Below are 24336 nucleotides of genomic sequence, written 5' to 3' on the forward strand. Positions count from 1 at the left end.
TTTGCAGAGTTTTCTCATAAGTAATAATAAATATTTGGACAGGAGCTGGACAAGGAGTGCGAATTCTAAGAGCAGGCTGCAGGAGTTTTGCCACGTACTGGCTGTGACGTCCGGCCACTTGCTTAAACTCTCTGCCTCAGTCTGTGTCTGTAGAATGGAGATAATAACATCTACCATAGATAATTATTACAAAGTTTCAATATTTGGAAAAAGTACTTAGAAGTGGTTGGTACATAGCAAGCACTAGATGAATTTTTGTTACATAAATTAAACGTCTTCGAGCACGCCTTATCATCAAGCACTATGCTGAGCACATTACATATGTCATTCCATCCTTCACACAACCTCATAAGGTATTATTACACCTTTTCACTGATGAGAAAATTGAGGATCAATAACATTGAGTAACTGCCTATGATCACACCACTGATTTGTGTTGAAGTGCTTAAAAATAATAGTATTAATAAGTAATAATAATAACAGCTAACAGGTGATGATTCTTACAGTGCATTATACATTTTCTCATACATTATAGACACGAATTAGATGTTATTCCTTTTTAAATGATTAGATGAGGGTCTAGTCAGCAGAAGATGAGTAGAGGGTTTTATGAAAAGGAAATAGAGGCAGATAGAAAGCAGTCAGACAGGGAAGTGAGAGGGTGAGAGTAGGGGTGGGTGGGTAGTGGGGTATGAAGGGAGGAAGATGCAGGGCTGCTGTGCAGTCCTCCAGCCGCCTGAAGTGCCCAAAGTCTCCACAGTGGGGAAATGAGGGGAGAAGATTTGAAGTCAAGGTTCTTAGTTATTGGGTGGGGATCTGGGGAAGGTTGAGCCTTCCTGAGAAATGGGCCAGAAACCGAAGCATTATTTGTCTTAGTGAGTGGGAAGAAATCTGAATTTGAAAAGAGAAAACATGGATTCTATTTACTAATTATGTGACCGGGGACAAGTAACATTGATCTTCTGAATAAACCTCAGTTTCTTCATACATCAAATGGCAATCCAAACAAACAGACACAAAAGGATGAATATGATTAAAATCACAATGCAATACATTACGTACCGCTAGATAGGCAAAAATTTTAAGTGTAACAATAACAGATATTGGTCAACTTACAGAGCCACAAAACCTCTTATACACTGCTAGTGAAAAAGCAAATTGGTTAATTAAGTTGGAAAACAATGTGCTATTATCTAATAAAGTAGAATATATGTATACACACAACACACCTATATTCAGTGTGTGTGTGCATATATATATATATAGCCTGGAATATATAGCCACTGCCTGGAAATTTCACTTTACATATATTTATAGAGTATATGCTTTAGAGCAGTGGTCTTCAAGTGTTGCTCTGAAGACCCCCAGAGGCCTCTTGAAACCCTTTCAGCGGGTATGTAATGATCTGTGTGAAGCTGGATTTTCATTATATATGTCAACCAAAACAGCACAACAGAGTGAATATCAAAGGAAATGAGCACCCAGCTTCTTCTATAAATCTAGATTATGAAAGATTTATAAAAATAAGGTCACTCTTCTTGCTAAATTTTTATTTGGAAAATATTTTTATTAAAAGATGTGTTATTTATGTAAATGTGTGCAGTGAGTTGAATTGTGTCCCCCTAAAAAATACATGTTCAAAGTTTCAACCCTTCCACTCCATGAATATGATTTTATTTGGAAATAGGGCTTTTCACAGATGTAATTAAGTTAAGGACCTCAAGATGAGGTCATCCTGGGATTTAGGGTGGGCCCTAAATCTAAAGACTGTTATTCTTATGGTATGGTTTGGCTGTGTCTCCACCCAAATCTCATCTTGAATTACTGTAGTTCCCATAATCCCCACATGTCATGGAAGGGACCCGGTGGGAGGTAATTGAATCATGGGGGCAAGTTTTTCCCATGCTGTTCTTGTGATAGTGAATAAGTTTCATAAGATCTGATGGTTTTATTGTGGTTCCCATAATCCCCATGTATCATGGGAGAGACCTGGTGGGAGGTAATTGAATCATGGGGGCAGGTTTTTCCCATTTGTTTATGTTTCCCATAAAACAGTATTCGTGTTTATAATGCACCAATCGTGTTTATAAACATATAATGCACGTATAATGCATTGTTCATGTTTATAACAGGTAGTTAGCTACATGAGATCTGATGGTTTTATAAAGGGCAGTTCCCCTGAACACGCTGTCTTGCCTGCTGCTATGTAAGATGTGCTTTTGCCATGTAAGATGTGCTTTTGCTCCGCCTTTGCCTTCCACCATGATTGTGAGGCCTCCCCAGCCATGTGGAACTGTCAATTCATTTTACTTATTTTTCTTTATAAATTACCCTGTCTTGGATATTTCTTCATAGCAGTATGAACATGGACTAATACCCCTTATAAGAGAAGGGAAGATTTCAGATGCACAGACACAAAGATACAGGAGGCAGAGTGGGGGGAGGGGAATGGCATATTGAAGACAAAGATACAGATTGGAATGATATGTTCACAAGTCAAGGAACATCAAGGATTGCCCATAGCTATGGGAAACTAGGAGAATGGCTTGGAACAGCTTCTCCTTCAGAGTTTCCAGAAGGAATCAACCTTGGCAATACTTTACTTGCAGACTTCTGGACTCTACAGTTCTGAGAGAAAAAATTTCTGTTGTTAAAAGTCATCACATTTGTAGTAATTTGTAACGGGATCCTTAGGAAACTAATGCAACATGTAATGGGTTTATTGTTTATTTTAAATGAATTATCAAATATTTTAAATGTCTCAGATCTCAATAACCTTTATTGGACATTTTTTAATTTTAAAATTTTTACTTAATCTTTAATTTTTTTGATTCTGAGGCCCAGCTGAGAACATGATGGCTCACACCTGTAATCCTAGCACTTTAGAAGCCTGAGGTGGGAAGATTGCTTGAGCCAAGGCATTCAAGACCAGCCAGGGAAACATAGTGATACCTCTTCTCCATAATAAGTTTTTTAAAATTAGCTGGGCATGGTGGCACATGCCTATAGTCCCAGCTACTTGGAAGGCTAAGGCAGGAGGATCACCTGAACCTAGGAGTTTGAGGTTGTAGTGAGCTATGATCACACCACTGCACTTCAGCCTCAGTGACAAAACCAGATCCTCTCTTAAAAAAAAAAAAAAAAAAAAAAAAAAAAAAATTCCGAGACTAAAAAGTATGAGAATCACTACTTTCAAGAAACTCATGCACAGGTATACCAGAATACGTATACGAGACTACTGAAAGCCAAAGCCTAGTAACAGTCTCAACTGGAAATACCCCAGATATCTATAAATGTAGGTATATGTAGGTATATTCAAAAATGAGACATAACATAGCAATGAGAATGAACATATTATAGCTACACAGCACAACATTGCAGAATCTTACAAGCATGATGCCAAAGAAAGTGACAGAAAAAAAATCAGCATATAAAGGCTGACAACAAGCAAAACTGAACAATCCCATTTTCCCTAATACGTGGCGAAGCTACACAAAAAAGCAAGGGAATGATTATCTCAATAGTCAGGAGAGCGGGGAAGGATGGAGTAGTAAGTGAGAGACAACACAGGGTGGGGAAAGTGGGGGCTTCCTTGGTGCTGGTGATGCTCTTTTTCTTGACATAGGTGGTGGTGACATGTATGGTCACTTTGTATTTACTTATTATTATATGGTTTATGTACTTTTCTGCATGTATGTTAGGTTTCACAGCAAAATAAGGAAAATTTAATATACTGGATGCATCAGTAGTTAGTCATTATTGTGAGAAAAACACATCAAAACTTGTAGCTTAAAACAATCTGCATTTATAGTTTACCGCACATTAGAGCCCAGGTCAGCTGAGTGGGTCTAGTCTCACCTGGGCTCACTCATCCTCAGTGGTCCACTGGGGATTGGACAGACAACTTTGCTGATCTTGGCTGGGTTCATTCATATTTTGGCAGGATAAGTGGCTATAGGCTGGTCTAGGATGGTGTTGGCTGGGAAAACTGAACTCTTCTCCATGTAGGAGTCTCTCATCCTCTAATGGGCTAGCCTGGGATTATTCATGTGATGATCCCAGGATTTCAGGAGAGAGAAGGTAAAAGGCCCCTTGAGGGCTAGGCTCAGTACTAAGCCCTGTCACTTCTGTCTCATTCTATTAACCAGAAGTCACAAGGTCAGCCCAGATTCCAAGGATAAGGAAGAGTTATGTCTGTCAGGGTTTCACTAGAGAAGCAGAATCACTGGAAGGCTAAATAAATAAATAAACAAATACATAGTTATCTTTGGGTATACATATATTATACAGTGTATGAGAGGCTGTTTCTTCTGTGTCTGGTGCTAGAGCCTGAAGTCTGAAGGTAATGACCATAGTCAAGAAGGAAAGATGGATGTGAAGTGGAAAAATAAAGAGAAACTAGAGCCTGTGAGAATGGGCCACAAGTACAGCCATTTCTCACTGCCTCCAAGCCCCGACCTTTCAGCAATAGGTGAACTGCAGGAAAAGCTGTCATTCTTCTTCATGGAACTAAACATATACCTGGCCTGGGAGTCAGAAAACTTCAGGCATAAAAAAGAATATTGCTGCTGCTTCCTTACTTCAGATACACTGACCTTTATCTATGCAAGGAATAGAATTCTAGGAAACAGTGGCTCTGAATTAGCTAATTTAATACAATACAAATCCACCACAGACACTTTGCAAAGGTGAGTATGGGGCCAGGGAAGAATTTTGTTCATTTTTGCGCTGAATTCACTCTGCCAGATAAAGACAGAAAATGAGCTAAACAAGATTCTTGTCCTTGGAGGGTTCATAATCTAGAGAATATGAATTTAATTTTGTTCCAGATTTTTAGTTTTTTTCCTTTACTTCCCTGGATTATTATAAGGATCAGAAAGAACATATATGTGAGAAAGCTTTATAAAATACACAAATTAATATAATCTTTATGTAAAGTACACGCTTTTACTAAGGACTACAAAATGTTACAAGGAAAAAATAACCCATAATTTGGTCAGTTTACAGTGAAAACACAGCAATGGGAATTTTGACTCAAATGTAATCTTTGAGACTACATTGTCTCATATCCCCTACTAATATGTAGACTTGGGCAAATTACCTAACCTTTCTAGTACAGTTTCTTAATCGATAGAACGGGATAATTGTAGGTGGCTGAAAGGATATTGAATGAGATAATGAGAAAATGTCTGTACAGCACACAGCACAGTGCTTGAAATACAACAGGGAGTCTAATTATTCAACAAAAGGCCATTATTGAAACAAAAACTATCATTTTATTCCTATAGATATGGGGTTTCCTATTATTTCTGTATGTTAGAATATTAGATTAGGTTAAATAATATTATAACTAACATAAATATAAGATAGAGAAGTTTCAGAGGACAAGGTTTAGGTGGAGGAAAGGAACATAGCCATGACCTCCTTGGTGTCAGCATCAGATGCACATAAGTGAAACTCTGAGATAAAGCATTTGCTGCCCAGAGATGGAGATCCCCTATTTAGGCAGCTCCTGACATAAGGGAGTGAAGACTAAAAATGTCAGCATATTTACTATTACACCTAGAGCCTACACTCATCATTATCTGAATCTGAGATATTCCTGAAAACATTTTGGATAGCAATTTTGGGAAGAGTCAGCCTATATTCTATTTCCTATTATTTAAATAGGAAAAATAATAATCTATTCCATATTCATATAAAAATATCTAACCAGTTGTTCTAAATATCACCAGCAATACTCTTCAACTTATATAGCAACTCACATATATCTTTATAATATAGTCATGTGCTGCATAACTATACTTCAGTCAACAACAGACTGAATATATAACAGTGATTCCATAAGATTATTTTTTTCAGGTTTTAAAAATAACCTTTAGTTTTTAAAAGTTAATGTGTGCATTATAGGAAACTGAAAACACGAGAAGGAACAAAGTCACCCACAATCACAAGCAGTTTTCTAAGATTATAATACTGTATTTTTACTGTACCTTTTCTATGCTTAAATACACAAATACCTGCCATTGTGTTACAGTTGCCTGCAGTATTCAATGTAGTCACATGCTGTACAAGTTGGTAGCCTAGAAGCAATAGGCTACACCATGCAGCCTAGGTGCGTAGTAGGTTATACCATCTGGGTTTGTGTAAGTATATTCTGTGATGTTCACATAACTATGAAATCGCCTAAGGATACTTTTTAAAAAAATATGCCTGTCATTAAGCAATGCATGACAGTATAAGCATTTAAAGCACTAATTATCTAATTTCCTCAACACATAATGAGCTCATCAATGGTATGTTCATATGCAGCACTCAAGGATACTCTACATTATCAGATATAAATTATGTTTTCCTTCTACACTGCAAAGAACATGCACTGTAATGTAAATAAACAAGGATACACTATGTTAAAGATACATCATAACACTTAGCAAAATAACTTGATAAAACAAGGCAATTAAGAAATACTTGTTCTCGATCAGCCTGGGCAACATGGTGAAACCCCCTCTCTACAAAAAAAATATAAAAAATTAGCCAGGCATGGTGGCACATTGTGGCTGAGTAGCTGGGACCTACTCAGGAGGCTGAGAGGGGAGGATCACTTTAGCCTAGGAAGTGAAGGTTGCAGCAGTGAGCCAAGATTGCACCACTGCACTTGAGCCTGAGTGACAAAGTGAGACCCTGTCTCAAAAAAAAGGGAAGGAAGGAGAAAGAAAAGAAAAGAAAGAGAGAGAAAGAGAGAAAAAGGAAGGAAGGAAGGAAGGGAGGGAGGGGGGAGGGGGGGGGGGGGGGGGGGGAGGGAGGAAGGAAAAATAAAAGAAAGAGAAGAGTTACTTTCCAATTGCCCAGGTGAGATTTGGTAGTGGGAAGAGAGAGAGGGGGCTGTGATCTTAGTAGCAGTTTGGTGATGGGTGAAGTTTGAGGGAGAATGAGTAAATGAAGGAGTTAAGTCATGCAGTACGTGCCAGAAGTTTGTCCAGGTCTAAATTTGAGGAGCAGATAAACAGTCTTCTCACCTTGGCACTCAACAGTCAGTCAGTGACTAAGAAGCAAGGCCTGCAGCAATAAGATAAACCCCAATTGCCTTTTGTTGAGTAGGCAATCCTTCAGGATGGACAGCATTCCCTTAGCTTGCAGATATAAAGTTCCTAATAATAGGATTGTACCTGTAAATGTATTTTGGAGTGTGATACTTCTGCTTATGTCATAATCACTGCCATTTATGATATCAGTCTTTCCTGTGCATGCTCTAAAGTATATTTTAAACATTGGGCACTGAGTATTCAGGGTTGCTTTTCTTTTTCTTCCTCTTCTGCTGACCAACTGTGATTATTAAGTTGGACAAATTTCAACATTTTCCTTGACTATGGACACACACACACACACACACACAAAAAAAAAATATATAAACCTTGGCAACTTCTGTGATTTTTTTGTTTTGAAACTATGACTGCCCCAAAACATTGTTAGGAACTAATTGCAGAATAGATTTTCTAGAATATATTTTTATTTAATAATATGGAGAAGATGATATCTATAATGTGCAACCCATTTAAATAATGAAAGCAGGGACTCATCACTCAGGAAAAGGTTGGAACTAGGTCTGCAGTGTACTCTGCATCCTCTCCTTTAGATATCAAAGTAATGTACATGCTTTGACTGACAGATGCATGGCAGATTCATTATAGCAGGCTTTGATTCAGAGTGAATTTGCAGAGAAATTGTTTGCAATCTTTAGATGATGAGAATTCAGAAAGTGAAAGATACCTATATTTTTGCCCAGTTCCACAGATTGCTCCGTAGTAAAGACTTGTCTGATATCCCTGATATTTAAGAGAAAGCCAAATAGATACATCAATGCATTATTTTTCACAGTTCCTTAATCTGTTTGAAGAGATGGATACAAAGATGTAAACAAAGGACACATTTTCAGACGTTTGTGAATTCCCAAATCTATGAGCACTTCTGCAGCATATGATTTTTCTACAGCAGGCAATGCATTTGAAGTTTAAAAATTCATGTGAAATTTTCATTTCGTTACTAAGAGTGATTGCCTACTTGATAGTGTATTGAATAGAAAGCAAAACCACAAGGAAACCTTGATGTTGGCCAGTCACACAAATCATATTTGTGTCTCAAGAAAAGAACAAATTGTCATAAGCCACTAGTCCTCAAAAGCCACTTATCAATGGCTGAAACTGAAAACACGAAATCTCTGGAAGCCAGAAATCCAGGCTACTAGATTGTCAGCTCCTCAGAAACCTCTGTAGTGGGACCATGTTGCTCACCTTCCTGCAGAAATTCCTCAACATTGTAAAGATTTCAGATTATAAGCATAATATTACGGGGCAATATTTCAAGTCCTCATTTAAAATGGAAGTTGAAGACAGTAACAAACACACCACCTTCCTCAAGAAAACCAGTTTTGCATTCTCCAAAATGTAGGGAGCAACAGAGAAGGAAGTTTCTCTTGTAAATGGCCAGTGAACCGGAAACCATACTGTGGGCTTTCATATTCATCGGCTCACTTTCAACTCTCCCTCCTACCCCACCAACACCACGCCGACCACTAGGTGGTGCTGCTCTCATTCTAATATTTCTGCCCGGGCACCAATAATGGATTGTTCCTCTTTCATCTGAGGTTTATAGTAGCACAGCTATTATATTTTTTGAAAATATAAAATATTTTTAAAATACTTAAAATATTTTATATAAATTATATAATTTATGATTTACTATAAATTATAATATATTATAGTATAATATATAAATATTTAAACTATTTAAACTTTTATAATTTATATAAAATAATTTATTTATATATTAAATATATTTATAACATTTTGTATCTCAATATTTATAAATATATTTAGTGATATATTTATAAATATGTCATAAAATATATAATATTTAAAATACTTTATAAACTATTTTGAAAATAAAAATTTTTTTTGAAATATTTGAGCGAAATTTTGCTAAAAGCACCAGGATAAAAAACTAGAGATGAGAATGAAAAGTTATTAGTGAATGGATCACACAATTACATTGACAACTACTTCTGAAAGGTCATGTTGTGGGAAATGTGGGCATTTTCCTAGGGCAGTGCAGAACCATGGAAGTTTTAACTGTGAAATAACCTAACTTCTATTGTCAAAAGAGCATTCTGACTGGCATATGAAGACTAAATTAGAGAGGTGTACTACTTCTCCAACTCTCTGACATCAGCTGGGTTTCCAATAATTCCATTCAATTCTCATGCTATCTATCTGGAGTTACAGTCAGTTCCCACAGGTTAAAGAGCTTAGTCCCAGAAGACTACCCCCACATCAGACACCAACACAAGTTCCAGGCGACCTGTACTTCTGACTGATCATCTATAAATCGAAGATTCCCACAACTCCCTGCTCAGGTTTGACAGTTCACTGGAATACCTCGCATTACTCAGAAAGGCACTTTACTTACCATTACTAGTTTGTTATAAAGGATGAAACTCAGGAACAACCAAATGTAAGAGATGCATAGGGCAAAGAAGGGAAGGGGATGCAGAGCTGTCATTCCCTCTCTGGGCACATAAACCTCCTAGCAAACCACCCTCCTGCTACCCCGAGATGTTCACCTACATGAAAGCTCGCTGAACCTTGTCATTTGGCAGTTTCATTATGTAGGTAGGAGGGGTTGATTACATCTTTGGCCATTGGGGATTAACTTAAACTCTAGCCTGTCTGCCCTCTCAGGAGATTTGGGGGTTGGGCTGAAAGTTCCAGGCTTCTAATTAAGACTTAATCTTTCTGGTTCCCATCGCTAATCTTAAAGCTATATAGGGGCCCACCAAGAGTTACTTCACTAGAACAAAAGATTCCACCATCTCCCTTATTACTCGGGAAATTCCAAGGGTTTTATGAACTCTGTGCCAGGAACCAGGCACTAAGACCAAATATTTTTCTGTGGCGCCACAGCCGCTGTGCACCTGTGCTCTGATTGATGAATCATAGTGCTATTTGGGGTTCCAAGAATCGGTATTAGTCAGTACATAATAATCTTCAAAATTGAAGTTATTTCTCCAGTGCATGGTTTCTGAGGTAAAGGTTCAACAATCCCTTGGGGGAAGACAAGCAGTATGATCACGGAAAGGCCTTTCTCAACAATATCCAACATCTTTTTATTCAAAACATTCTAGGTGTGGAAACCGACTCAGGTCTGGAACTGGATGGAAGACTGGGATTTTCTAATGTGGAGGTTCGGAGCAGATTTCTGTTAGCCTTCAGCTTACTTGGTGTTCTGTGATTGTATAAATCAAGGACTTTAGTAGGTTGCTTATCAGTTTTATTCATGTAGACCCCACAAATTAGTCACAACCAGAAATCTCTGCATATTACCCCTTTCTTTAGGTCTAATTAACAAACCCACTCTGCTGCCTTTGCAAATGAGCAGAACGACATTCCTTAGGGCACTGTTCTGGGAGATCCTCTTTATCCCCCTGAGTTCAGGGAGCCCATTTTTATTCAGCTTTTCCCTCAAGCCCTTCCAGCTTACTAAGGACAGACAATAAACCATGTTTTAATGATTCAAGTGCACTCCTCACCAATCTGATTATCATGGCAAGTGTGAAAGGAGAGCCTTCTGGGCTGCAGGGTGGTGAAGGTGGATGGGAGGGATGCTTATCATATTCAATTCAACATGGATGTCCTCTGAAGTCTTCAAATTTCTTCCTCAACCTCATGCAAAGGAATTTGCTGCCTTTTAATATCACTTAATGAGCCATTCATTGCAGGCTTGTATTTGCTGGTTCAGCCAGCACACTTTTAGAATCAGTGGATTGCCTGAGCCAGCTCAACGAATGGCAACACCTGCATCAAAACATAAGCTATCTGAAAAATTCCCTCCCAAACAAAGAACCTTCAAAATCTATTTTCATTAACATTCTCCAGATTTCTTATGGCACGACATGAATTAGCAAATGCCTGCAATTCCTTGTGAATGGAACTCTTATTTTATTTTATTTTTTCTACTCTGATTCTGTACTTTATTTGTTTTCAATTCTGGTTACTAGCCAAGCTACAATAAGACTTAGGTAATGATTCTTAGCTTTCTTCTGCAAGGGAGGTGAGATACCATGGCAAAGGCAAACAGTGGTGAGCATTTCAGAAGATTTTCAGGGCTCTCAGTGTGCTCCAATGTTGCTCTTCTAATTGTCAGGGTCTTCATTTTTCTTGATGATTGTCCTAATTTAACCAGATATAGTGAAGTTTTAAATTCAACCAACATTGTAATAAGGCAGCCCAATAATTAATCTCTGCGTTTGTTTTTCAGGAACCTCAGACTCTAGCAATCATTGGAAAGGTTCTGAGTATTGTGCTGTGCTTTTGGGGAAGAATTTTAAGATTTGAACATGCCTTTCTTTCATTTTATTAGTTACTGCCTTCAAGAACAATTCTCCTGCCCCCATACACCAGAGATTTGCAAGGGAATATAAACCCTCAGAGATGAGCCGTCTCATCACTACCTGCCATGGGTTGTCACCTTCACATCCTGGAATCTGCACATAAGTTTTACTACCTTTTGTCTAATGGCAGCTTCTTCCACAAGCTTTTCCAAGTTATTAAGAACAGCCAGTGGAGCACATTTTAGTGATTCCAGTGCTGCTGTCACACCATTCTAATTATCATGGCAAGAGAAAAAGGAGAGGCTTCTGAACTCTGTTGTGATAGTAGTGAGAGGGTGAGTGGCAGAGATGCTTATTATAGATCCAGTCCAACATGACTGTCTCTGAAAATCTGGGAATTTCTTTCATAACCTGATGAAAATGAATAATTGAAGTTTAAAAAATATCATTTAATACAGTCAGTCCTTTTAAAACCACCATGTTTCCCAGAGGCACTATTGCCTCCCTCTAACTCTTTGATACTAGTATCTGAATTAGTCAGAGTTCCTTGGCTGCAAGCAATAGAAACCAGCTCTGGATCACCTAAGCTGAACAGGGTATTTGCTGAAAGAATAGTGAGTCAAAGCACTACTCAACCTCAGGAAGGACCAGAATCGGGGAAGCCCCACTTAACTCTGCAGATGTCTAAGTGTTCCCATTGGATGACTCAGGTCCAACAGTCTTCCATTCCTATGTCCCCACTCAAGAGTCAAATTCTCCAGAGCATATGATAAGCCTAGCTTGGAGCATCCACTCTTGTGGCAGGGTAAAGGAGGGAAATGTCTCATCACTGGTATATTTCAGAATCACAAGCCAAAGGTGTCCTCTGAGTTAGGTCCCTGCAGTGACCAGATGGCACATACATATGAACATACACATCCACATGCATGCAAACACAATGGTGGCCTTTTAAAACTTTCCATTTTAAATGCAAACATTAGAATACTCATCATGTACTTTCTGTTACATGGTCAATCTGAAGTAATTTGGGGAAAATATTTTACAAAGACAAAGGATTGAAATGTATTTTTACCTTATACTTCAGTTCTTTGGTAATCTAATTTATTATTACCTCTCACCACCGCTTGGGCAATGGTACAAAGAGGGCAGTCAATCTCTGACTTGTCCAGCTGCTAGAAGTTTAGCCAGTAACCACTATATCTCCACCCACCTTGCTTGCTGGAAAGTTACATGTTGAGACTGACCAATGAGCTTAGCACAGTGGCATATTGAGCATCATCCTTCCAGTTCTGCAAAAAGGTAGCACTGACTTAAACAAAGGAACCGATGGCAGGACAATCCTGGCTAAGGGATTCTGTGGGGCTATGACCTGCTCAGCCCGGATACAGGGGTTCCTGAGTTTCCTTGCTTGGTTCAGCTCCTGTGTTTGTAAGGCTAGATCTGCAATGACTGTTCAGTAGATTTAGAAAAATAAGAGGCTGCTCATTCTACCACATCCCCTTTCTAGCCCTTGAGACTACCTTGACAGTCTGAAAAGGCCTCTAAAACTGTACCGACCTGTACTTGATGCAGCTGGTATTACTGTAGTCACAAGGGGCTTCTTAGTGAACGTAAATCTGTAATAATTTAAGTAGTGGAGGATCAGGATTGTTATTTTTGCTTTTAGCAAATCTTTAATTTTTATTTTTCAGATCTTGTTGCAAATCTTTAGAGAGGAAAAGTGAATTCCCAGTATCTGAATGGCTGAGAGCAAGTCATGCTAAGATTGGGACCTACTTTTAACCAGCGGGAGTTAGGCAAGAAGGTTTCTGAGTAGAGATTGTTCTGGATAACATAAATGAATGAATGGAGTCCCCCTCTTTCACTCTCTGCTAATCCTGATACTTTCCCTCAGGGGCTTTGAGCACAGTCACTACTCATTAATTATTTCTCAGCTTATTGATCTTATGCCAGTGTAACATGTTCTAGCTGGCAAGCCCATGGGAGTTGGAACTTTTCTACATTTACTCACCATTGGATCCCCAGCACCCACCTACTGCCTGGCACACAGAGGGCACTCAGTGAATATTTCTTGATTGATTATGTAGCAGGGTTATACATTGAACTCACACTGGATTTAAAGGTGCAGAATTGCTACATTTTCTGAAACTGTTCTGCTCTGGCCTTCCTCATGAATACCCCCAACCTCTTGGGTAATACCTTATCTAGGGTATGAAGATACCTTAGATGTGACAATTGAAAGATGTTGCTGGGCATGGTGGCTTAAGCCTGTAATTTCAGCACTTTAGGAGACCGAGGAGAGTGGATCACTTGAGGCCAGGAGTTCAAGACCAGCCTGGCCAACATTGTTAAACCGTATCTCTGCTAAAAATACAAAAATTAGCCAGGTGTGGTGGCACGTGCCTGTAGTCTCATTGACTCAAGAGGCTGAGGCACGAGAATCGCCTGAACCTGGAAGGCGGAGGCTGCAGTGAGCCAAAATCACACTACTACTGCACTACAGCCAGGGCGACAGAGTGAGACTCGGCTTCAGAAAAAAAGGAAAGAAAGATGTTTCAGTTTCTTTTACTTTAAACAGTGTAAGTAGACAGAGCTGGTTTTTAGAGTGTGTGTGTGTGTGTGTGTGTGTATGTGTGTGTATGCCATCCTCTTTAGGTAAATGCTTAGTCTTCCTGAGTACTTTGTCCCTTTCCTGTGACCTTCTCTAAAATTATATCTGGGTGTAGGACCAGGTGCTTTGACAGAAGGATGAAATCACTGAATCCAGGAAGTGTCCTCTGGAGTGTCCTCTGGTGTCCTCAGTGGTGTCTCTTGAGTGCTAGCCACATCCTGCCCTGCAGGCATGAGTGGCTGATGCCTGAGGCTGGTGGAGCTCTGTTTGTGATCCACTGGCCCAGTTCTTCTAGTTGGGTCAGGGCCTGGCAGTGCCTCTGCTGCAGCCTCACCTGGGCTTTTGCCAGTGCTGTGGACCCTCTGAATCTCTGCCACATGCCTCATCCAAACCTTGACTAAGCAATCTACCGCACAGCCTCTGAAGCAGGATGACTTCTTTCCTCACCATGCCAACACCTACTAAGGCTGCCTGCTCTCAACACAGCCTTCTTCACAGGGTCCCCTGTGTTGTATAGGAATCTCTGGGTCCTGACACCTGGGAACTAATAGAGAATTGGTAAAGTTAATCCCAGCCTTCCCTTTGTCTAATGAGGCTACACAATAGATTCATAAACTTCCCTGTTTTGTGGGGCAAATGGAGAGAGAATTGCCTCTTTCATGTTCCAAACATGAGTTGGATGAGCATCTGCCCCTTAATTCATCTACCATGCTTCCAGTTAAAGCCTGTAGAGGAGAACTGGTGCTCCCTGCCTTTTTCATTCTCTTCCCATAATTTCCCAGGCCTAGAGTTTTGGGCTGCCTACTCTTATGTCATATTTTCCTCCAACTTGACTGCAGCCTTATAGCTAACATAAAATGGCAGACAGCATGCTATAGGGAAAACAGTGCCCAAGCTACAGATGAGGAATTTTAAATTGGGAAAGACTAAAAAATTATATATTTTGTAAACAGATGGCTCCCTTCAGGCTTTCACTAATATTACAGTTTAAATTTTATTTTGCTATAAGATGCAAAATAGATCTATGAGAGCATCTAATGTGGAAGTGAGTTATTGACCTAGTCAGGGCGGTCAAAGAAGGCTTCCAGGAGGAAGTGAAAAGCAAGCTAAGGACTATAGATTGTGCTAAAGGAATAGTGAAGGGTTTTCCCTGTGGAAGAAACAGCATGCCTAGGTGTCCTGTGGTCAGAAGGTGGCCCATTACTATTTATTTTACCTTCAATGATGGTTGGTTGTCAGTTTAACATATGAGAAGGATATAATCTGACCATAGACTGAGCTAGGGCTAATGAGGACAAATGGCAAGGAAGACAGTTTCTAATTACCATCTCCTGTATAGTTCCAGTCTAATGGAGAACGATTTGTTAAATTAGTAGAGCTTGGTATCTTTTTGTTAGATGATTCTCTGATAATATTAACTTTTCTGCAAACTAGAAAGTAGAAAACTATTTTCTTTTTTTTAAAAAAACAATGATTTCAAGGAGGCAATATTGCTTAAAACAAAGAAATATTTTTAAATTCATGATAGGAATATAAACCTGACCTTAACAATTTTTTTATAGGGCTAAAATTTTATTTTCCTCTTTAGAGGCATTGACTCAGTTTGATCTTTACAGAATATGTATGAAACACAATACAATAATCATTTAGATTAAAGAGGCTTGTGATTAAAACCAGATGGATAAAATGTTTTATTATTGGGCATTTTGATATTTATGCTGACTAAACATTACTCTTGAACTTGTCTCCAAAGGTCCTGACAAAATGATGACAGCGCATCCCTTGTGAAAATTCCACCCATCAGATAGTGTGAGAACATGAGCTCAGAATTACATCTGATAATTGCTCATCTTTAATTCATTTTAGAATATGATACACATAGGTGAAAAAAAACAAAACCCAATGACTAATGACTCATTCTTTTGTTGCCTCTAGCTTTACTTTCACAATAGCTTTTTGAAATACTGTGACTTGTGTGGTACAGAATCTGACCCTATCAAGAAAGGCACAGAAAGATTATATAACATGTGTTAATCACCATCAGAATATCAATATGGTTAGATAACTGCACACTGACGTTTCTGAAGAGATAAAAGAAAATTTGGTATGTTAGCAATCCCCAGGTGGTAATCATTTGTTATCTGCCCAATATACAAATTTCTCAACATACGGCTAATTAAGCAAGAGAAAGAAAAATATCCACCAGTAATTTGACATATGATATACTCAGTATTGAGTGTGGATACTTCATATTTTATGTATTTGCATAATTCCAGTGGAGAATAGGGTAAACTTTTATTTTTGAGGTTATAATATTTGTGATGAAAATGAACCTGCCCCTTATTCCTCACTCACTGGTTACATGTGATGAAGTAGTTAATCTTCAAAGTGGGCGAATTGAGCTTTTTTCAGGCTAAACCATAATAAGTTTATGGCAAAGACACAGTTTCTGAATTATGATCTACTATACATATATATGTATGTATATGTACATATATATTATATATATATATTTGGTTTGAAAATTCCCTTCAGAAATTCGATGTGGGGAAAAAATAGAAATAGGACAAGATAATGTGTTAAAGATGAAAATGGTAAAATGCTAGGGTGCAGAGAATAATCTCACATGAGCTTTCTTAATCCTTGGGAATAAAACATAACAACATGCTGTTCTTATATAACTCTGGTCTAGTTAATGGTATGTTGTCTGTATATGGCACTACATAATACTGTGTTTTCCCTATACCCATGCATGATACTTTACACTAATTTATAAAAAGAAAGTATGTTCCCATGGACTAAATGCAAGAAAACACACTGCAGTAGGTAGACAAGCTCAGGGAGCAGAAGTCAAACAATGAAGCTCTTCTTGAGGAACTGTGGTCACAAGATGAGGTCCTGCCACAGTATACGACCAGAGCTGCAAACAGTTGAGAACACTGAGAATCTTTGGGGAAGGTGGTATGCAGAGTTAAGCTTGGGTATGGGTGGCAAACCACAGGATGTGTGTGAGGAGCAACCATGAAGTCATATGCAAGATTTAACTCATGTGCCAAAAGTAAGTGTGGTCCTCTCTGCCCTCAGTGTTGTAGCTTAAGAAACCAGTATCCCAGGGCACAAAAGATTCTCTTGACCTCTTCCTTGGTTATTACTCATAGCATATTCTTTTGAATATACTGGGGTGGAAAATTTTTTAGATTTAGGGGGACAGATGATTTTAAGGAATTCCCAAATGCTGTTGGATGGGGAGTAATTTAGCTTTTTCTTTTAATAGTATTGCGATTTTTTTTCTTTTTAGAGAAAGAAGGAGAAAGAGAAAGGAGATTATTATAAAATAATGAGGCATTTTCTTGCATATCTTCAGTAAATTTATTTTAAAATATTATATACCTCATATATGTATGCTCCTAAGTATAAAGCATGTCTACTCAAAAGTGTATAATTACATAATATTACCAAGTTGTTCTTAAAACAAGAAAGGTAGCTAATTTCTATCTGGACTACAGGTCTTGTGTGATTGGTTCATATGGAATATGTTCATAGTACCCATGTCAAGTCTGGGGATGGATAAAAATAGGAAAACAAAATACATGGACAAAGAATAAATCTTGGTGCCAATATGCATAACAAATGAAAGCTTTAATTGCATCAAAAAATGAATATAGTATAGATGTAAGGAGCTGGCACAAACTCAGCACTCAATATGTGCGATCTGTCAGAGGATAGAGCTGCCACAAAAGCTATCATTATGAGCATTTACTGTGTACTAGACCTGTCAAATTGCTTTACACATATATCTTGCTTCTTTCTCGGGATGGCCCTATTACAGGGAAATTACTACTTTCCACTTTTAATATAGGGAGGTCTAGAGAGTTTAGATAAATCAATTAAGGTCATACAGCTAACAGTAGCAAAGCCAGATTTTGAAACCATATCTGTTTAAAACCAGATTCTGCACTTTTAATCCCTTAACTCTCTTTTGTATGTTTTCTGCAAAAGTAAAAAAGGAATTGAAATGAATATACTCTGCTTATATTAACACTATTACACCAAAAGTCTGTTCCTTGGCTGAAACACACACACACACACACACACACACACACACACACACACACACACGGCATGGCCCTTACTGACTTATACACATATACCAACTTACTCAGCTGAATGAGTGCTTCTCTCTTGTCGTTTATCTTTTGTCTTCCTTTACCTTCCTTCTTGACTGTCATCCTTCCCATTTGACTTTGCCTTAACCCCACTATTCCCATCTCTTTCACCTGAATCCCACCTTTACTTTTCTCCTTTCATAAAGGCAAAGACTTTGATGCTGTGGGTAAAAAGAAGAGAACCTGCAACCCCTAGCTGCCTCGTCCTCCCCAGCCATAGGCCATTCAGCTGTGTCTGAGGCATCTTCTTGTTTCCCCAACAGCCTGCTTGCCACAATCCCCAAGCGCTTCTCCATCTCACAGTCAGAGATGCCTAGAGTAATCTCAGTTTAGTTTTCCTCTACATTGTAGTTTATCCTGGCTTATGGCCTCCAAGACATAGCTCCACTATCTGTTTTCCTTTCCTAACAAGGTTAGGAGTACGGAACATGAGAAATGAGGTGCAGGAGGAAACCTTTTCTACATTTAGATGGTTTCTAGAGTGTGTCACACTGCCAGATAGAAATGAGGCTTGTTAAAAGAGTACTCAGTAAGTGGGACTGTCCACCTGACATTGCCTCCTCTGGGTATCAGAGTCATGACTGCATCAGGCAGGTGAGGTCCGTGACTTGTCCATATTCCACAGTGCCCTAGGAGTCGGGGCAGGAGGAGGGTCCTTTAACTTCAGATTTCATTAAAACACTGTATTAGTCCATTTTCACACTGCTCTAAAGATACTACCTAAGACTGGGTAATTTATAAACAAAGGAGGTTTAATCGATTCACAGTTCTACAGGCTTAACAGGAAGCATGGCTAGGAGGCCTCAGGTGAAACTTACAATCATGGCAGAAGGCGAAAGGGAAGCAGGCACCTTCTTCACGAGGTGTAAGAGGGAGTGTGTGTAGGAGGAACTGTCAAACACTTATAAAACCATCAGATCTTGTGAGAACTCACTATCACAAGAACGGCATAAGGAAACCACCTCCATGATCCAGTCACCTCCCACCAGATCCCGCCCTCAACATGTGGGGATTATGGGGATTACAATTTGAGATGAGATTCGGGTGGGGACACAGAGCCAAACCATATATCAGACACCAATAGCATTTTCAAGTAATGATTACATCAACACTATAAAATAAGAACTAATTTAGCTATGCTTATGTATAAAAAATAAACAAATGCTATACAATGTCCCTGATGTAAACGTCCAATTCTTTCAAAACTTAATAGCTTTATAATATCATTGGCTAAGAATAGCTAAGAGAGTAGTCTAATAGTCTCTGTTCTGCTTAAGTAAACATCTCTTCTATAACACATTATCCGAATTCTGCTTATCTTTGATTTTTAATGATTCCCAGGCTGTTCCTGTTTCAAACTGAGACGTCACCTCTCTGTGTGAGGACCCCTGTTGCTAGTCAGTAAATGACCCCTATCTGCAACTACTTAAAGTTCAGATTTTAAACAACAAAAGTCATTGTTATAGAACTGCCAATGTGTGTTTTCAATATACTCACCGAGATGCCTGGCACTAAGTACTTGTTGCTCCAAGAATAGCATCAGGCAAGGAACAGGGGCCTAGTAAAATGAGGTTAAGGAGAAAAAAAAAAAGCAATTTATTAGAAGGATGGGGGTGATGTGGGTAGCTTATAGTTCCTAAAGAGAAGAAACTCAACTAGCTTCCCCAAGTTACTCTGTCCACAGTCACAGGATCTCTTGTTTCCAATTTTGTCTGAGCAAAGGCTTCATTCTCCCTCTTCTAGGCTGGCTCTCTCTGCTTATCCGAGCGTATGGGAGGATATAGCCACTGCACCAGCCCTAGTTGTTCTTCCCTTCCAATTCATACATTCAATAAAGACTTAGAGTTTGCATGTGCCTAATCCCATTTGCAGGAAAATGAACAGATTGACCAGCAGAAATTAGGTTTCCATTGGGTCCAACACACTAAGGGAGGGGGCCAACATGGGAGCCCATGAGAGAAGGAGGTGAGGAAGGGTTCTCAAAGGAGAAAGGTAGGATGAGGAGAACAATGGCTTCTGTCTCTGGGATAAATGGCTTCACTTCTTTCTCATCGCTCTGTCCTGCATGCTTCTGCACTCTTGAGCAGGACAAATACTTTTTTTTAACCAGAGCCCAAGAGGCAAACTGATCAACCACTGGGCTTAATAATGGATGTTAGGACATGTCCCATGTATTACCATTAAATATGCTCCTGATAATACCTTTTCAAGGCTACAAGGGTATAGCTGTTTAACGATGGTATCCTCTTGGTTCAGAGACATAGAAGCAAAGAGGGGAGAACCAAACCTCTTTGTTCATGAGCCAAGAATGAAAGGAACAGCAATTGAAAGAAGTTCGTTGTATCTTATTCTTATTCCCCCATTCTAGGTTGTTATCTCTTATCAGGATTTAAATCCTATCCAAGGGAGGCTCTCTCCTCGACATAGTGGAGGCTAGAAGTCAGTCAACTAATTTTTTTAGAGTCAATTAAATGTGCAATTATAAGAAATACACATATACCTTAAACATTTTATTTTATTATATTTTATTTAATAAATATAATTAAATAAAATGAGACAGACTCTCACTCTGTCGCCCAGGCTAGAGTGCAGTGGCGCCATGGTGGCTCACTGAAAGCTCCGCCTCCCGGGTTCACGCCATTCTCCTGCCTCAGCCTTCCGAGTTGCTGGGACTACAGGCACCCACCACCACGCCCGGCTAAATTTTTTTGTATTTTTAGTAGAGATGGGGTTTTACCATGTTAGCCAGGATGGTCTCGATCTCCTGACCTCATGACCCGCCTGCCTCGGCCTCCCAAAGTGCTGGGATTACAGGTGTGAGCCACTGCACCCGGCCTAAACATTTTATTTTAACTTAAAACATGTAAATGCATATTCATTTGCAAATGTTGTGATGTAGCCCTGCCTTTTCTTTGAATATAGAATCATTGTTTGGTATTTAGTTCCACATTGCTTGTCTAAACCACGTTTATTTTTTCTGATCTCCAGATATGGTTTATTTAAAGTGGAATGAATAACGACTCATAAAAGAGTACAAAACAGTAGATGTTCACCAATTTTTCTCTTTCAAGAACATTTTTTAGTGACTTATCTTCATTGACTTTCTAAAATAGTCAATGTGGTTGTCATAGAAACAATCATTCCTTTTCTTTTGCCCTCATATTTCACTGGTAAACATAATCATTAACTAAAATATGTAAATCGAGTGACAAGTACAATTGTCATGAACAGGTGTGAGAACTAGCTCTGCAGTCTCTCAGTAAGGATGCAGCTCAGCTGAAGGGAGGGGAGTTTTGTAGCCTGCACAGGAGCAGTGTCTTCTCAAACTTGGGTGTGCCTCAGAATCACCTGGAAGGCTTATGAATACACAGGTTGCGGTGTTTTAGCAATTCCAGGAGGTCTGGATTAAGCAAATCCAGGAGGCCTGAGAATTTGCATTTATATTAACGTATAGGGGCTGCCAATGCTTCTGGTCTGGGGACCATACTCTGAGGACCACTGTTCTAGCGCGTGACCCAGTAGCCACAAGCATTCAGCAGGTCATGGCAACAGTTTGGATGCTTTTCAGACTGATTGGAGAGTGCCAGACAATCCAGCAGGCTAATTACATAGTTTGTTATGAGAGTTGGCCCTGTGATTCTTCTCTATCAGTCTCTCATATTGCTTATCCAAATGATCCGTGGTTAGCTGCTGAGGCTCAGTCAGTCACCCTGGGCTCTGGTTCCATCTGCAATGGATGACCGTGTAAATGACCATGTGCTCTGGGCTGGCTATTTAATTTTAATGAACCCCAGTTTACTTATCTGTAGAAAATGGGATGATAACATTTTTAAGGGACAAAGGACCTTGTTACTCATTGCACAGCAGACAACAGGAGCATCAACTTGTTTGTGTTGATTTCCTTTGCCACCAAGTCCCATAGGGTGACACAATATGAGCCATATGGATGCTATGCACACAGGGGGTTTGTGTTGTATCTAAGGAACACTGAGCGTTGGGAGTCTATTGCTTTATAGCAAGCACTAAATAAGCCTACTGTTGGTGTGGAGGAAGATTGTACCTTATCTCTCAAATTTGCCAGCACATAAAATAACCTTGAGAAATTGCCCTGTAACAGACCAATCAGTCTTGCAGTCTTGCCACACCCAGAAGAAGAGTGCCAGGGGCCCAAGGAGGACTGGCTGTTCCAGCACTGTGCACTTGTACAAAGTGCAGAATTGATGTATCCAAGCATATTCCCATTTTATAACTTGACATTCATTACCAAATTGCCCTTCAAAAAACTTTTCCAAGTTACATTCCCAGCAAGGACCCATTTTCTTACGTTCTTACTACACTGAGTATTATCACCTTTTAATCTTTGCAATTTTATAGGTCAAAGACAAATTCTTGTTTCACTTGTGTCTCTGTGATCAATAGTGAGATTAGACACCTTTTTACACCCATTAGTCATTTATGTTTTTTCTGTTGTGAATGGCATGTGCTGGTTTTCTCAAAACGAGTTGACTTGGCTCTTCTCCTTGGACCCAGGAAGAATGCAGCCTGGACCTGATCTTATGTGCGGAGTACCTATTAAGAGCAAGGCTCTGGTCTCTGTCTTGAGCTTCCCCACAGTAGTTGGGAAAATGAACCACACTCATGTACAGGGGAACTTGCAATGCCGGCCTCTGAATCCTAAGGGATGAATATATAACACAATCATTTATTCAGTCAGCTATCACAGAGCCCCTTCTAGTACCAGGCATTCCTCCAGGCATCGGAGATATAAGAACCAGACATATTTCTGCTCCTAAATCACTCATTGTCTGGTAAAGAACAGGCAAGTAGAATACAGTGTGAGGAGGAGCTATGGTAATAGGAGTGTACATGGGGTGCTATGGCAGCAAATCAGGAGATGATAATTTTTATATTTTCTAATTTATGTAACTTTGTGAGTAATGAGAATATGTCAGATAATATACAGCTCAAAAAATTATAAGATGTTATTATTAGGGATGGCATGATACTATGAGAGGATTGTAGTTTAGACATACAAGGTTGGTATCTCATTTCAGCCACTTTCTAACTGTGTGATCTTGAGGAAGTTTCTTAATAATATCTTCTTCATAGAATCACAATGAGTCACAAAAATAATATAAAGTCCAATCTATTTGTGGGACCTGGAGATCTACATATCATATTTTTATATATATTTAAAAGTTTAAAGCAAGTTAGTTATAGATAAAAATGCAATTTCTGTCAAAATTTCAGTTGCCTTCTTTGCAGAAATTGACAAGTAGATCCTAAAATTCATATGGATATGTAAAGGACTTCAAATAGCCAAAATAATCTTGAGAAAGAAAATCAGTTGGAGGATTCACACTTATCACAAAACTCACTACACAACTACATTAATCAAGACATAAAAATCAAGACATTAAAAATAGACATACAAGTCAATAGAATGGAATTGAGAGGCCAAAAATAAAACATTACATTTACAGCCAATTGTGCTAAGACAATTCAATGGGGGAAAGATTAGGCTTTTCAATAAATGGTGCTGGTACAACTAGATGAAGCTGAAACCCCTTCCTCACACAAATATAAATGAACTAAAAATGAACTATAGATCTAAATGTAAGAGCTTAAACTACAAAACCTTCATGAGAAAGCACAGGTACACATTTTTCATGACTTTTTATTAAGTTATGGTTTCCTTTTTTTTTTTTTTTTTCGGAGACGGAGTTTCACTGTTGTTGCCCAGAACTAGAGTGCAGTGACATGATCTTGGCTCACTGCAACTTCTGTGTCTCATGTGCTTCCATGTGAAGAGACCACCAAACAGGCTTTGTGTGAGCAACAAGGCTGTTTATTTCACCTGGGTGCAGACGGGCTGAGTCGGAAAAGAGAGTCAGCAAAGGGTGGTGGGATTATCATTAGTTCTTACAGGTTTTGGGATAGGCAGTGGAGTTAGGAGCAATGTTTTACATGCAGGGGGTGGATCTTAAAAGTACATTCTCAAGGGTGGGGAGAATTACAAAGAACCTTCTTAAGTGTGGGGGAGATTACAAAGAATCTTCTTATGGGTAGGAGAGATTACAAAGTACATTGATCAGTTAGGGTGGGGCAGAAACAAATCACAATGATGGAATGTCATCAGTTAAGGCTCTTTTCACTTCTTTTGTGGATCTTCA

This window comes from Theropithecus gelada, chromosome 6 (genome assembly GCF_003255815.1).
Source record: "Theropithecus gelada isolate Dixy chromosome 6, Tgel_1.0, whole genome shotgun sequence".
Classification (NCBI taxonomy): Eukaryota; Metazoa; Chordata; class Mammalia; order Primates; family Cercopithecidae; genus Theropithecus; species Theropithecus gelada.